Genomic DNA, 13,873 nt, shown 5'->3' with positions numbered 1-13,873 from the left:
AATCACATCTAAACAAAAGAAGAAAAAATCCGACCTAGTCACTATTCTGTATAAAAGAAATGACGCGGGAAAACCAGTCGTTGGCAACTGTTATTAGCGTGAGATCCTCAAGAAGGCTCGAAAATAAAGCAGGCTACCACTAACCATACCAGCTCAGTTGTCAGTTAGACAGTGCGATGGTCTATGTGTTAGCAGGATTATTTAGCGATTGCGTACTCGCTATTCTGTAGAATTAACCGTAATAGTGAAAACCCACTTGTATAGTGTTCGGATAACCTATGTGATTACTCACAGGAAACGTTTTTCCTTTTGGTGTCGTATATAAACATGTATATTATGTGGTAATTGTTATAATTGTGCCGTTGTGTTGAAGACATTCAATACTGCCTGTTAAGGTGGAAGTCGTTTATTACCATTGTTTCAGTCTTGATAACGGTGGTGTGAATTGTACAATGATTACAGTATAAGGTGAGTTCTTCTTTACATTTGCTCCCCCACTTTTAACAAAGTATCACAAATATCATACTGAAATGTCCAGTGGTCATTAACTGCATTTCACGTCCTCTTCTGTCGCATCTGTGAAACCTGTATTCTGTAGGTGTCAAAGTTTAGTACTTTGACAAATGTGGCTGTCTCTATTATAGCTACATCTGTTGATAGATAGTAACTGTGTCCTCACACCTATTGTGATTTTCAGTTACTGTAGTCAGTGTAGTATAATTTATCCAAATGGCAAACAATTGCTTGCTTGGAGTTAATACTGAGATTAGTTTACTGAAGGCCACTCACTCACTGTGCAAAATGAGGATATATAATAAATAAGATGAAAGTTAACTAGCAATACGTAACTGTGAAGAGGAGACAGGTTTGTCTTGTATGTTATGGTTATTTGGAAAAAAAAAACTTGTTTTGAATTTATTCATACATTTCCTCGCTCATGTTGTTTCGTCACAAAGGCTTAAATTGACGAAGAAAATCAAACCTGTAGGGTGAAATGAATGAACTGTAAGAAGTTCCGTCAAATTGGCTAGTCGTAGGCTGGAGGCGAAAAACCACATATCGTTCTGGTAACTCAAAATATTCTCTCCTATAGTGGTTAAGAATTGAAGCTTTGTCCGTTTTGGTGATGTCACACAGGACCGGAAATGGTTAGAACTTCAGTTCTTGCCTGTTGATTGATGCTTTGGGCAGTTTCGTCCATGCACGGGCGCATGCCTGCCCACTGTTGGACAGTTGGCTTGATCTCAATTTCTAAAAAAAAACATATTCCACCAAATCTTCGCACAAACGAATCTTGGAAAAATTGAAGTAGCTATGTCCACGTATGTCTAGTGATATCAAACGAACAAGTATGTTTTGGGGACAGTGGCAAAAATGGTCCAGAAGAACTTGTGGTTAACATTCAAGCAAGCAAGCATCCGGATGTGGAGAGCGGTAATGGTCACCTCAAAACCAAAATTCTCCAGAGTATAACCAATGCTTGAGTAGAGTTATAAACAGTCATAAAGCATAGCTTGACCTGATTGCATTTCAAGGGCCTCCTGATGGATTGTAGAGATGCTCATGGATGTTGTTATTGTATAGGAAATAAACGCATTAAGAATAGTGTTTTTAAAATTCCTTGGATCGGAACCAAGCAGTTTCGTCTAACTTTGTGAATATCAGCTTAGAAAGAAAATTTTATCGATTTTAAAGTGAACAAAATGAAGAATGGGACTGGTCTCGCTTGGGGATAGTGTCCAAACGCCTACACCAAGCCTCTGATGCCCTTCAACATTACAGCACTGTACGAGCCGCCTTAAGACAAGGAAGGTGCCGTGTTGACATAAGCCAGAACAACCGCTTAAGAAAGTATTAATGGGATATCACGCAGTAGTGTCTTAGTCCGGATGGAAACGAGGTTGCGGATAAGATTCACGTTGAAGATCTGTGAGTCATCATCATCTTCGGAGACTTAACACATGCGGCTCATATATAGACAAAATGACAGAAAGTGTATCGGATTAAATGAACAAGCGAGGCTGTGATGTCATAATACTCGTAGATATCGAGTAACCTTACCCGTGTTTTGGTAGAAGCCCGTTAACAAGATATGAAAAGTCATAATAAAAATAATGGTTTGCTCAATATGAGAACTCCGAGTTGCTATAGTAGATTCACATCAACCGTGCATCTGATGTGTAGGCCAGTCCCTTACGACGGTCCTGATTGGCTGTTGATAAGCCAATCACAGGGCTGGAAACTCTCAGTCTCTTGAGAGAGTTCACATAGGCAGGATGTATGTTCAACCTCACCTGAGGGATACTTTTGAAAGACGTATCCCTCGGAAGTGGAACATACATCCTGCCTATGTGAACTCTCGAGAGACTGAGAGTTTCCAACCATGTGACTGGCTCATCAACAGCCAATCAGGAGCGTCGTGAAGGACTGGCCTAAACATCAGATGCATGGTTAACGTGAATCTATTATAGTAATATACTTGGCGGAAGCTCAATGGACACCATGTTTAGTCCTATATTAGATTCACATCAACTATGCATCTGATGTCTAGGCCAGTCCCTTACGACATTCCCGATTGGCTGTTGATAAGCCAATCACAGGGCTAGAAACTCTGTCTCATGAGAGAGTTCACATAGGCAGGATTTATGTTCCACCTCTTCTGGGGGATACTTTTGAAAGATATATCCCTCAGAAGTGGAACATATATCCAGGCTATGTGAACTCTCGAGAGACTGAGAGTTTCCAGCCCTGTGATTGGTTTATCAACAACCAACCAGGAGCCTCGTAAGTGACTGGCCTAGACATCAGATGCACGGTTTATGTGAATCTATTATAGTACTATACATGGCGGAATCTCACTAGTCCCCGGGGATCAAAGTATTATGTTCACTTCTTTTTATAGTGTGTGGTCGACAAATTATATTACTGAACGATATCTTTGATCTCCAAGGGGCTAGTAAAAACACGGCGTCCCACTGAGTTTATCCTGGACTTGGATAAAGGTGGATGCATACTGGGTTAATACCATGAGAACGTATATATGTACATAATTGCTCAAACTTTCGAAAGTATGCGCCACCCATTTCCTTCAGTGACGTCGTATTGCACAGCAAAATGCTCATCCGACATTAGTAATCAGTGAGCACAAGGTTCTGGAATTGACATAACTCTTATGTTTCCACCACCTTGGGTCCTTTTTTTTTTTTCTTTTTGCTGTGACCTAGATGTGTCGATAAGGTACTATTCCATCAGTCTGTGGTAATGAAAGAACAGGGCATGAGCCGACCTCCAGCTTAATCGGGCCCGTGGTTAAAATCTACGGTCAAATAGAGTTGTTTCATCAACGAAAATATATTTATCTATTATTTCAATGCGGAAACGCGATTATTCCATACAATAAGGCCATAATATGTTTCATAAGAGTGAAATCTGTCATATTTCAAAACTAGGAAAATGCCACGTGTAGCAAATTTCAGAAAAAAACCCCTTACGAAACATTTTCAAAACTTTCGTTCACACATCGCTGAAGCATTTGACCAAAATGGAGTCATCAAAAATCAGTTCAAATGTTAAATAAAAAAACTAAAAAAAATTGTCATAACATTAATAATGATTCCAAAGCAATCATAACATTTGAAATAGTCCTATTTGATTGCTTTTACGCCTCAATGCTGAAAAAGTCTAAATATGTATATTCAAAAGTATAATGCGCCCATCGATATCAACGTGTAAGGGAAACATGTATGACGTATTAGTGTCGGTGAAACAACAACCACCTGGTGTAACATAAGTAGGTCTACAATGAGGAACGACAATGAAATTATCTCTAAAACAATCACTTTACATGTGTTAGAGGAATATTTGGATTTTCATACATAATTATTTTAAATTTCTTGAATATTTCAAAAATAATGGCATGCTAGCAAATATTCGCCTATGCAATTATTCTTTTGTCAAAGCCAATATATTGTTCCTATGCCCAAGTGTTAGATTTCTTCACGGTACTCTTAACAGTCACATCTCTCTATTAACAATTTCTGGCCAGAAAGCAAATGAGGTTATCTACGCACATTTGCAATTCAAGTTACCTTATGAAAGAATAAATTATACACCAAAAGCGAGCAATAGGACTTTTAAGAAAATAATGTTTTAAACCAGTAGAAAAACAAGTGTTAATACGCCTTGATATTAACACTTATGATAGTTCTATTAATAGCCATCTTCTCCATATAATCAAAATCAACATCTTTTATTCCTAAAAAAAAACGGGCAGTCTTTACAAATAAAAACATTAGTAACAGATTACATTTCAGAGGGTTTAGTATATTATTGTAGGCCTTTAAATCATTTTCAACATACTGTCAGCTTAAACACAGCCTAAAACTTCAACATTCAAAAAAAACGTTGTAATTCCCATTCCTATCGTATTCGTCAAAGAACAGGCCATCTCTACAAATAAGTTTATTAGTAACAGATTACATCTCAGAAGGCTTAGATCATTTTTTTAGGCCTATAAAACATTTTGCAATATACAGGCAGCTTAAACACAATCGAAAACTTCAAAAGTCAAAGAAAACTGGTTTTAATTCAAATTCCTACTTTGAAAATGTTATGACTATTGAGCTTATTAGGACTACTGTCATAATGCTGCGGAGGTAGTTATGTTGACCAGTCCGAGGAGCATGTGCAGTGTGCTTTCAAATCACAGAATGCGAATCATACCATTGCATAAAAGGGATCATATTCATAAAAGCATAAGGAAAATATGGCTAGCTGTGAATTTGCAAACTTGTCGATATAGTATATGACATTAGAATTAGAAAAAAAAAAGAGTTTAACACTACTTGGCAACGTCACGTTGAGTCTGAGAATCTGAACGATACAAAAAGAATCGTGTCGCGACTCGCATGAGATTTGAGCGCCACTGTACATTACTTATTGTTTTACATTTTCAGTTGTCATTCTAATAAATACGCGAAACCCCTTTTTCAGACCTTTTTAAGCCTTTACATAGGGTGTGCCTAGTGGCCGACCCCCCCCCCCCCCCCCAACAAGAACAACAATAGCAACAGTAATAAACTATACTCTGTTTTTTTCCATCTGTCCATCCGCCTGTGGAGTTTTTGTATGGTAACACTGCGTCTCGGGCTTTAGATAGTTACATTCAGCTTACATTCAACGATTATAATAATATCCTATTTCGAATATTAACGGTGTAATTCGCATACAGTAAATTATTAAAACACTTTCCAGTTGTAAATGTACACCCAGATATCCTTTTATTTATCTAAAACTTACACATAGCGTAACTATATAAAGCCCGGGACGCAGTGTTACCATACAAAATCACCACAGGCGGATGGACACAAAAAATAAACAGAGTATAGTTTGTAGACTTACTCCTCGTCTAGCGAAAACTGCGTTTTAAGAGCACACTCGCTGGTTGTAGCTGATGCTTGTAGGTTGTAAGTGGTGCTTGTAAATGACGGGCAAATAGGCTAGATGACATATCGGAGAGTCATCGGGGGGATTAAAGTAACTGACCTACATTCATGCCGAGTGCTTAGAGATTGCGTCTAAACTCAAGCAACGTAGGGTTTTCATGTCCTTCTAACTTATTGGATACGAAATTCTTCCGTATGATTAAACCACAGATTGAGACATTTTCTCATGGGCCCTGTTTTAGTTTTCTGTTAAAGGAAACTATTGTGCCAAGAAATTCATATAATAGATGATGAGAGAGAGAGAGAGAGAGAGAGAGAAATGGAAATGTCGAATTTTGAAAACAAGCGAAAATCTACGTTTCGATGAAATTATAAGCAATTGGATGAATAATCAGCATTCAGCTTGCGTTAAAACTTGTGCCCAGTTACAGCTCTGTACCTTTGCCGCCTTTTAGCGAGTGAGACAGTTGCCTCTGTCTGTTGAAATGGTTTCCTCGTGGCGGGAGAACGTCATGTGACTGTCTTAATGTACTCGCCTGGGATTTCTTTGTTCGTTAGTAAGGTTTGGCATTAATTCTCAGGAGCATTTCATTATATATATATATAATATATATATACATGAATTTTTATCACCACCGTGATTTTCTACACGCAAACGTTAAGCAGCAAATATTTAATATCCTATTCACTCTAATTCGGAAATAATACCGAAGTCGAATTACTATAATTGACGAACCACTTACCAGTTATACGTAAGTTATACGTACACACACAAACATTCATTCAAAGACTGCTTGGGTCATGTTAAAAAATTGCTGGTTCATTGTGACTATAATATTGATATTAATAGGAATATCCTGAGGCGTACCTATCTACATCCTTCCCTTCACGAGAGAAAGCCTGAATTGCACAAGCAGATGCCACTGACTTCTCTGGTGCTGCTGCTCTTGCGTGCAGTGGGCTGTTGACGTCAACAACAGAGAAGATCGTGGCGTTCTACTGGGGAGTTCTCTGGACTGTTATGTCAAATATTCTTTTGTTCAAAATCTTCAATCTCCGAAAGTTCTTCACCGATTGCTTTGAAATTTTGACACAACATTGCATTCGAATACGCGAGTGTTTTGATAATGGGGTTTCATCCCACCTCCCTCCCTCCTAAGGGGGTGGGGGTGAGAAGGGATTCCCTAAATCGGAGCTGGTTCTGGCCGTGAAACGAGGCTGGTTATGGCTGTAGACTTAATTACTTTACAAATCTATCATACATAATTTCTGTACAGACATGACTTACCATTTGGAAAAGAATACTATAGGGTAAACATCAACGACATCTAAGTGGGTGGAGTTTAAGAAGGGGGTTGACAGAGAGAGAATGAGGGGCAGGTGTTTGGGAGGAGAGAGAGAGAGTTGCTATTAGTGAGAAGAAAGAGGGAGAGAGACAGTGATTGTTGGAAAGAGAAAGATAGAGTAAGAGAAAGAGCGAGATGGAGAGGAAGAGAGAGAGAGGAAAGGTGTTAGGTAGGAGAAAGATGAAAAAAGTAAGTAATTGAGAGAGACAGAGACAGAGAGTAGAGAGAGATAGATTAGGTGTTAGTGAGAAGAAAGAGGGAAAGAGACAGTGATGGTTGGAGAGAGTAAGATAAAGGAGCTTTCTTTTCTTTTCTTTCTTTTCCATTTAACCAGACTGAGCACCCCGGGACAGCTAGTAATATATATATATATATATATGTGTGTGTGTGTGTGTGTGTGTGTATATATATATATATATATATTAGATATATACATATATCATATATATATATAATATACACACACACACACACACACACATATATATATATATATATATATATATATATATATATATATATATATATTACTAGCTTTGGCAATAAGCTTTAATCGTCGTTTTTTCCTCAAAGCCAGCATATATATATATATAATATATATATATATATATATATATATATATATATATATATATATATATATATATATATATAGATCTGGCTTTTGAGGAAAAAACGACTGATTAAAGCTTATTGCCAAAATTACGGCCGAATGATTGAAAAGTGGATGAACAACAACTACAACATGCGACTTATTCCACGCGAATGTGTGTATATATATATATATATATATATATATATATATATATATATATATATATATATATGTGTGTGTGTGTGTGTGTGTGTGTGTGTTTATTAACGCCTGTTTGTGTGTGTGTAATTCATTATTAAGAGTAGCATAGGATATTACAGTGAGTTACAGTGCTAGACCAATTTGTGTGGGCACTATCATGTCACGTATACATTTCTTGTGAGAGAGAGAGAGCAGCTGTATTGAAAGTATAAGTTTGTAAGTCAGGTATTCGATTTCTTGGAAGACCTTTTTTAGAATTCCAACATGCACTTGTGAACACGTTTCTAATAGTTATTTAGCATATATATATATATATATTTTAAAATTCCACAATGGTCCCGTGGATGAAGTATATAAGAGATCCTCACGTGAAAATGAAAGGAGGTACCAAGACTTTCCACTTTTATTCCAAAGTCATCTTCAGGGTACTGAACAATTTTAAGAGGACAACTTACACAAGAAAGCAACTTGAGGCCACACATAATAAAATAAGTCAACAACCTACTTAAGTATGGAAATAAACATTGTTCAAAACAAAGGACATACTTAGCGGAAATATGTAGTTACTAAAATCACAGTACAAAACTATCTTGAATGCTTTGTTTTTTTCTCTCTCTTTGTTTTGTTGGGGCGGGATGGGGGATATGCTTGCCAGTACAAAGCCTGAAGATCCAAGTGACAAGCATATCCAAAAAAGAGCATAGAATTCAAGCACTTAAGAGGGCATTGTGGCGATTGCAGTTGCATATGTATATGGTAAAAAAGTGACCATATAAATACATGCATATATACATGCATACATCATGTATACACATATATAGATTATATGTATGTATGTGTGCATGCGTGTATGTATGTATATGTAGATATATATACGAGTATACTTGTATACATTATGTATACACACACACACACACACATATATATATATATAATATATATATATATATGTGTGTGTGTGTGTGTGTGTGTACACTATATGAAATATAATACACCGAATCGTGCTTTTAAGTAATCGGTAGAAGGATCCACAGTAATATTCTTGTTTGCCCAAATATATTTCGTCTGGATAAACAAGAATATTACTTTGAATCCTCCACTGATATATATATATATATCATATATATATATCTATATATATTAATATATATAGATATATATTATATATAGTATATAAAGCTGATGTTAGAACTTAACTCATCCAGTGAGGTGATATGACAGTAGTACTGAGGGTGGGACATCATTAGTGTCATTTTCTCCCCCGACTTGTCGAACTGAATTGTCATCAATTACTGCCGCTACCATGACGTCATCAGCCTCTTCGCAGTCGCTATCATTCATGACATTCATCGGCCTCGTCTTGGTCATGAGCTGCGTCATCCTCATTAATATACAGTGTTTTGACAAATACGTTTATTAAGTTTTTTTTTTTTTTTTTTTTTTTTTTTTTTTTTTTTTTTTTTTTTTTTTGTTTTTTTGTCGGTTATGTGACCTTCGTCACATAACCGTCACAGACTCGTTGAGAACACAGTCCGTAAGTGTTCCCAACGAGTCTGTGACGTAACGTAGTAGTAATATGATTATAAAATTATTATAAATTATTTTCGGGTAGAAACACATCATTTACTAATATATATATATATATATATATATATATATATATATATATATATATATATATATATATTAGTTGAAATGATGCGTTTCTACCCGAAAATAATTTTATAATCATATTATTATTACGTCACGTTATATATGTGTGTATTTATATTTATATTTATATTTATATTTTATATTTATATTTATACTTAATTTATATTTATATCAGTAGAAGTAGTGATGCAGCGGGATTAATCTCTCAACTGTCAGTAACTATTTTGGGATGAAGTTGTAAGCAGCATGCCAATTCCCCGTTCTGACATGATCAGTTTCTCATTTCTCGTCTGTTCATCTAAGGAAAATAAAAACAACCGTATCTTTAGGTGATGCCAGTTAAAAAAGTTAACTATTCAGGGTGAATTTCTAAAGTTGCTCTCTCTCTCTCTCTCTCTCTCTCTCTCTCTCTCTCTCTCTCTCTCTCTCTCTCTCTCTCATAGATATTTTCGTGATTATATCCTTAATGGGAAGACAATACATGTAGTGGATGTCAGTCGGCTAATTATTAGATTCTTCAGGTTTTCGTATGCATGTCTCTGTACATTGCTAGAACATAACATCTTTATGTCTGTGGTGTTGGTATAACTTCTTTAAGTATAGCCTATACTCTGTTTTTTTTCATATGTCCATCCGCCTGTGGTGTTTTTGTATGGTAACACTGCGTCCCGGGCATTAGATAGTTACGCTACGTGTAATTTTTAGGTAAATAAAAGGATATCTGGGTGTACATTTGCAACTGAAAAGTGTTTTAATAATTTACTGTATGCGAATTACACCGTTAATATTCGAAATAGGATATTATTATAATCGTTGAATGTAAGCTGAATGTAATTATCTAAAGCCCGGGACGCAGTGTTACCATACAAAAACACCACAGGCGGATGGACAGATGAAAAAAAAAACAGAGTATAGTGTTGCGACGGAAGTATATAGCTTGATTTCATGAATACTTAATTCATACTGAATATGTAAATTTATGTAGACAGCCCTTGTCATTTGTTCCATCTTTCTCGGGGCGGCACTGTGTCCCTCCTTACCTATGATGACTAAAGACTCAAGATTCTGAGGTGCTACTTCATACAGTACACAATTGAGTTGTATGGATTGCAATTGTTACGCTGCTTAGCTATTGGTGTTAATGTCATTTCTTCTATTTTAGAAGACAACAGTTTTTAGCAAGTCTTTATTGTCAGTAGTTGTCTGCCCTTTACTTTTCTCAAGTTTTCTATGCACTCACTACCCGCAGGGGGCCAGTGCCGTCTGTGCACCTCACACGATGCACTGTAGGCATTACTAAAGTGTCTTTGCAGCGTCTTTTCGGCCCCTAGCAGCAACCTCTTCCAAATCCCTTTCATTCCTTTTATTGTACCTCCGTTCATATTCTCTTCCTTCAATCTTGCTGTCTATCCTCTCTTTAAGATTATTTCATATAGCAACTTAAGAGGTTTTCCTCCTGTTACGCCCTTGTAACCTTTTACTCTCGATTTTCCTTTCAGGGCTGAATGGCCTCATTGGTCCCAGTGCTTGGCCTTTGGTCTAATCTGTAGTATATGCCATTCTGTGAATGCACTCTGTTGTTATGCAGTTTAGAGATGCTAGAATCGGTCTAGTCTCGTGTGGAGAGATTGGAGCCGCTGCAGCGGGTGAACGCCCTCATGTATTCGGTCATAACCGGATGTTTGTATGATCAGTTGCATTCCCTTGAATGTTTAGGTATCTTTTGCCATTACTTGGGTCACAACATTCTCTGATTAGTACAGCGAATAGTGGAAGACCCTTTGTCTTTGCTTAGCTCCATTATGAAACGAAAACAGGGGAGATGCAAGATTCCGAAGCTCGTGATCATTTACGCTCATGCTGAAGAATATTAGCGTACGGCAGCTCCTTTCGTATCGTAAAGCCACTGGCTTTATAATTATCGGTTCCATGATTTTTCACTAGGAATTCAAACCTAGGTTGTTTTGCTGGTGAGACGAGTCTCATCATCACTTGACTTTTACGGGTCATACACACACACACACACACACACACGTGCGCGCTCGCATGTCTATTTCAGCATGTCTCCTTCTCTGAAACCGCGCTATCCTCCAAGGAGTGATGCCTCCCTTATTCTATATACTAAATGTAGCCAACTTGATTCTTGAGAAATCAGCCCCACTTTTTTTTTTCTTTTTTTTCCTGATGAAATTCTGTATGCCTCCACTCCCAAACTCCACGTTCTCAGAGGCAAGATTCTCGTGTCCCTTATCCGATATGTGTGTGTGTGTGCGTGTGTGTTTTTTATACTTCTGAAAAACCTGGGTTTCCTGACGTCTTTTCCAAGGACGCCTTCTTACGTCATTTTCGCGCACGTCATTTGATCTTGTGGAAAAGAGTTGGTTCTCGTAGGGATACTGTCTGCCTTTTGCCTACATGTCCACTGCACACACACACACACACACATATATGTATATAAATATATATATTATAATATATATATATATATAATATATATATATTATATATATTAGATAATATCTAAATATCATTGGGGTTAAGCAAGAAATTGTGTACCAAATGAGCATGAGCCGACGAAGACATGAACTCCACGACCAGCTTTGTTGGTCGGAGTAAAAATCGAGAGATTCGAGAGATAAAGTTCCAGAGCATGGTTGAGAAATTGTGTTCCAATCCAATGAAAAGGTAGGTATGTATCCACCTTTGCGACGTGTTTAGTTGAAGGCCGTTGGGGATGACCGTAAAAACATAAAACAAAAGACTGTCAATATCATAAAGATAATGACCGCAGGAAATTTTAGTCCTAGATAACGACCCCCGAAGACCCTTGAGGGTCACTATCCAGGAAAGATCCAAGAGGTTTAACCTGACCTAGGTGGAATTGGATCCTGAAATCTACAGTGTGTTGGTTTAATCGCAGATACCTGGTGACCAAAGGAAAGAGAAGAGTGGGGCATTTTATATGTGCGCGCGTCTGTCTACCTCAAACCTTCAGGATAATTTCCAATTCAAATCATCTCTTTTAATAGTCGCTGTTATACTCACTGCGCTGCTGATGCTACCGTAAAGAGACGCAATTATTTCGATTTTGAACGCTGATGAATCTCTCTCTCTCTCTCTCTCTCTCTCTCTCTCTCTCTCTCTCTCTCTCTCTACACACATACATACACCCAAGGAGTGTACGTGTCACAAGCAACCGTCTAACATACTTTTAAATCAGATATGTAAATTAGGTGATTCATTTTACCTAGAAATAGATAAGATTTATAAATAAACTGATTGATTTTGCCCAGAAATAAATAAAACAATTTCTCGGTTAGTGGCCCCTGAAGTAAACATTCATGACGATGAGCTCAGTAGTCATGGCCTCTCCCCTCCGACTTTTTATGCCAACTTGGAATTTCCTGTTGATGTTTTTGCACCTTAAAAGTCTGCGTGACGTCTATTCATCCCAGTGACTAACTTCTCTTTCGTAGAATGGGGTATATAGGAACTACCATCACGGCATAAAACTAGACCGTGAGCGAAGGTTAGGGAAATGTGTATTCTCTATTCCTCTGGGATACATGTGAAGATTCTCTCTCTCTCTCTCTCTCTCTCTCTCTCTCTCTCTCTCTCTCTCTCTCTCTCTCTCCAACAGGATTTTGAAATTTTTTGTTTCACCTTTGCCAGCTTTTAGCTACAATGTTTTTGAATAGCATAGGCTAATCTAATATCAGTGACCACTCTCTCTCTCTCTCTCTCTCTCTCTCTCTCTCTCTCTCTCTCTCTCTCTCTCGATTATGGAATTTTTATTTTGTTTTATCTTTACCACCTTTTAGCGGCAATGTTTTTGAATATCATAGACTAATCTAGTATCAATGACCAATGGATTTATGACGCTAGAAAATTCTCAATATTCATTAGTATTTCCTTTAGCTCTCTCTAATATAACTACGCTAAACTGCGTATTGTGATAAACTGTTGCATTTCATAAGCACCTGATACATCTCTAGTGGTAAAACAGCAAGATACCTGAGCTGCCACTTTGGAAAAAGGATTTAGAGTAATAAGAACGATAATGGCCTTTGAAATTGCGACGTCCTTTCTATCTTATTATTATGAAGACGCGTTTTTTCAGCATCCGGTCACGCGGGGCGAACGCGCAATCTTGTGGATTCTCTCCGAACTCATTTTTTCCTATTACCATCCGATACGACAAGTCCGGCGGAACAGGCAGCGTGATGACATTCTTCTTTCATATCCTTTGTAAAAATGGAGCGAATAACGAGAACCAAAGGCGGGCTTAATGCTTATTTAATGTCTATTTTATTTTTCCAACCAGCGATGATAGGCTATGGGTCGGCTATTTCTATAAAGCTTTATTCCAGTGGTTCATGTCATTAGTCAAACTTACGCTCTTAGCTTCCTGGGGTTACAGCTTCGTAATAAATCAGCTCCTTTTCTGTAGAGATGTGCAAGGCCACACCTCAAAAAAGAAAGAAAAAAAAAAAACTTTATTATAACAAAAGTTAGGGACTATCTTTCGGACAATTTCGTGTTGGGGGCTGCTTGGAATACCACCGCTTGATTTTAGATTATTTGATCTACAAAAGCCCCCATAGCCTGTTCAGAATAAGAAATATTTGCACACT

General features: G+C 37.3%; 1 protein-coding gene across 21 annotated transcripts in view; it reads left to right on the top strand.

The window, feature by feature from the left end:
- The window catches only part of LOC135219359 (trichohyalin-like), a gene marked incomplete at its 3' end in the record, with an annotated part of 284,115 nt that overhangs the window by 52,742 nt on the left and 217,500 nt on the right, over positions 1-13,873 (top strand). The window contains 1 exon segment of one of the 21 annotated variants that reach the window (XM_064256069.1): positions 144-468. 21 annotated transcript variants of the gene reach the window in all.

This window comes from Macrobrachium nipponense, chromosome 1, assembly GCF_015104395.2.
Source record: "Macrobrachium nipponense isolate FS-2020 chromosome 1, ASM1510439v2, whole genome shotgun sequence".
Lineage (NCBI taxonomy): Eukaryota > Metazoa > Arthropoda > Malacostraca > Decapoda > Palaemonidae > Macrobrachium > Macrobrachium nipponense.
Note: the sequence above shows the minus strand (reverse complement) of the source record. Positions and strands in the feature narration are given on the sequence as shown.